The 3,528-nt window shown below is 34.9% G+C and overlaps 1 pseudogene; it reads right to left on the bottom strand.

The window, feature by feature from the left end:
- Window positions 1-213: 213 nt before the first annotated feature.
- Window positions 214-3,327, bottom strand: LOC113341421 (annotated as a pseudogene).
- Between the last annotated feature and the right edge of the window lie 201 nt (window positions 3,328-3,528).

Raw genomic sequence — 3,528 nt, 5'->3', positions numbered from 1 at the left:
ATGACCTTGATTCAATCCATCAACCAACCAAAGTATCAATCCAATCACATTCCGCACCACTTTATATTGATAAATGATATGTCAATGATACATGAAAGAAACAAGAAGGAAACAACTTAGTTTTCTCTAGATTTCACAAAGATTCTAACTTAGTTTTATAAGCATAGTGAGTGTATAAGATATAATTTTCTTTATCAAGGGACAATATAGATTTCAAGAAGAGAAACGTATTTGTAACCTAAATGAAGCACCTGATATCAATGCATATGCGACAACCCTGCAACACAAGTACAAACCACACCTATTAGATATGGAAGATCCAGATTGCAGGAATAAGAACACTATAAAGAGTGTTTTCGACCAAATTTGTCTCTTAATCATAAGCATCTCAATGGTTTCACTTTTGGATTACTCATACCCAAGAAATACTTCCTACACTATGTTTATAAACATACATACATTATTACATGTTTTAGCCGATCAAAGAGAATAAACAAACAAAGAGTAATCAGAAGATATTAGTGCGAGTAAAATAAAATTACAAAACGTACCTCGACCAAAGAACTTACACCTTGTTGAACTTGAAACCTGACACTGGAATGACTAGGAATCCCCATATGAAGTATCAACTCCCCCGAAAACCTATCCATTCAGAAGAACCATCATTTCCATTATTAAGATTAACTGTTTAACTACAGGAAAAAGATGATTATACCTTCCTTTGATAATAATGAGCATACTGAGGATGCCATGGCCATCAACTGATGAACTAATAGAATCCAAGTGATTTCTTTCCAAATGTACCCACTTTTCCAAATCTGCAAAATTGTTTCAGACAAAATGGTACTTTCAGGACCAGTAAACAGAACTATAAAAAAAATATTCAACAAATATGAAAGAACCAACTTACCATGTTGTTTCGATATTGTGAACTGGTTCTTCTGATGGATGCATTTCAGCTTCTGACTACAATAGTGTAGCTTCCTTAAATACTTGTACAGATTCAACACTATAATCTTAAGTCCCAGCCTCCCACCATTAAATCCCAACCTGACATATTTCAAATTACAACTCAAGTCATACTGAAATTTCTATTTGCTTATACCAGAAAGTTTCATTATAATGCAGGGAGATCACAATAGAGACTTACCAGAGAAAAGATGTAAGACTACCCACATACAACGGATAACAATTTCAGGAAGACAGCATTGACGACAAAGGCCAAGAAAAACATATGTTGCTGGGCCTTCCCTCCCTGGTTGAATACCAAGCATCAAGTTGAGATCTCCATAGTAACTCCATCTTGAAATCGGCTTAATTCACCTGCTTCAACCATAAAACACACTTATTATAATAGACAGAAAACATTTAAGGAATGATTTGTTAACTTCCAATTAAATGAATATATGCCAAAGATTATTATGCTACTTCTTTGTACAGTATCAAGGAACAATCAAATGTATCCCCACGTTTACTTCTTATGATAGTTTAGCATATAGAGGGAAAAAGTGAAGCCTAATAAATTTGTGTTTATACCTATGAAGCCTGTTGCCGTGACAGTAGCAAGAATACCGCCATCATTATTCTCATGCCGACCAATTCCATCACCATCAGTTCCCAAGAAACGAAGCACTACCTCAATGGAATATTGGTCCTTAGGGGACATGGAAACATTAATCTACGCACAGACATCGGGAAGAGAAGTATCACCAACTTAAAAATAAAAATTCATAAGTTAAACTCGCCCAAAATCACAAAAAGGACCAGCTGTTTCGTAGGAACTACACTAATAAAGAAGATTTTTGGTTAGATCTTAGATGATACTAGATTTATGTATGCATTTTCCATTTAGTTGCAGATGGGGCGAGGACTAATTTAATCTTCACTTATCAGCATCATAAAACATTTTTGATAATTGTACATACCATCAGGTGATGTTTTAAGACATCATCTTCGCTAACTGAACAATAAAGAGCGCTTGCCAATGTTGCGCAGGAAGTGGCATCTGGACACATACATTCTCCAGTTGGTAAAGATAACATCGTTGTTGCATGTAATTCGAGATATACAAGCTCCAATGGTCCAGTTATGTGATTTTATATGGAAGCCAACCATGGTTCTTTTCCTATTCAGAAAAAAAAAAGCAATCAGAATCAACATAGGCAAATAAATCATATGTTTCTTACGCTTCGCCTGGTGACCAAGTGTAGCTTAAGAAAAAAAAGATTACAGTTGGTTCCATCAGCTCACTTAGTAGCAATGTTAATGATGAGTTTATCATTTATTTCGCCGCTACAACTCCTCTCTCTCTCTCTTTCTTCAGAAGAAAGATTATCTGGAGAAATCTCCGCATTCTCCAAGTCTATTTTGAGCCAACTCCTATATGTTGCATCACAAGAGGAGTACTCTATCTGTTCAAGTGAATAACAGAAATTGAATGATTTGCAATTTCCGAGTTAAATAATCAAAAACAAAGGGATATAACAATTTGAACGAAGACAGTTTGTAATGCATACCCAGTCTTGGAACTCTAGTAAGTTTTCAGCAGCATTATGGTCTTCAAGCTAATGGATATTATCTGTAAGCTGTTTCAAAGATTCAGCAAGGAAGCTGATTAACATGTGTGCTCCAATGGGCATTTTAGGAACTCTCCAAATAGAAATCATAGAAAATTTCCTAAACAGTGTGACTACAAAAGCACCAGAGAATTAGTGTTCTTGAAGACAAAAAAATGACAATAGGAGTATAATAAGGTCAACACTGAGTCCTTCTATGAAGTCAAAGAATCGGTAAATCATTTATCATCAATTAAACTTTTCAAAATGTTTCGCAACCTATGTCTCAGATTGGTGGCAGCAATAGAGGTAGTGAGTGGAGATATGATAAACCAATACATAAATGAGAAGCATCAATGTGTATGATTCTTTACCTATGTATCAAAGCCCTTAAAAGAAGTTTTTCCATAATAGCCTCAGTGTTACTGGTGGTTGATGAGGGCGTGCAACAGAGCCATCGAATAGCCATAGCTTTTTGATGACTCTGTAGCCTGTGCTTCTCAGCAACATCTGATGCGTCGTAGTTGTTTTTACCAAGTTTGATTTCTCGGGACCTCATCTAAACCATGTTGCCAGTATATGTAAACTCTACATTGGTATGACGTATTGTATATGAAACAATTTCCTCTCTCTGGCTAAGAGAAGAAAAATGGAAACAACAAAAAATTATTTACATATCAATAATCGACTCAAAACTTCCTTTTTTATCATCAAGAGAAAATGGTAAATGCTCCATTGCTGAGTGGAAGATTTTATATTTGACTTCAACCATGTTAACAAGAATAAACGCATCTAAGAAAACATGAAATTGATAAGGGTTACTGGCTTTGATAATAGAGATGTCTAAAAAAGAGATGGACTGGAAACTCCTAATCATATTTTGAACTGTGATTGTCTCGAACTGTCCATATTAAGAAAAAGAAAGTAAAAAACTGTCTAACAACAATTTATGAATTTTGGCTTTAAAATCAAT

This window comes from Papaver somniferum, unplaced genomic scaffold (assembly GCF_003573695.1).
Source record: "Papaver somniferum cultivar HN1 unplaced genomic scaffold, ASM357369v1 unplaced-scaffold_29, whole genome shotgun sequence".
Taxonomy (NCBI): Eukaryota; Viridiplantae; Streptophyta; class Magnoliopsida; order Ranunculales; family Papaveraceae; genus Papaver; species Papaver somniferum.
Note: the sequence above shows the minus strand (reverse complement) of the source record. Positions and strands in the feature narration are given on the sequence as shown.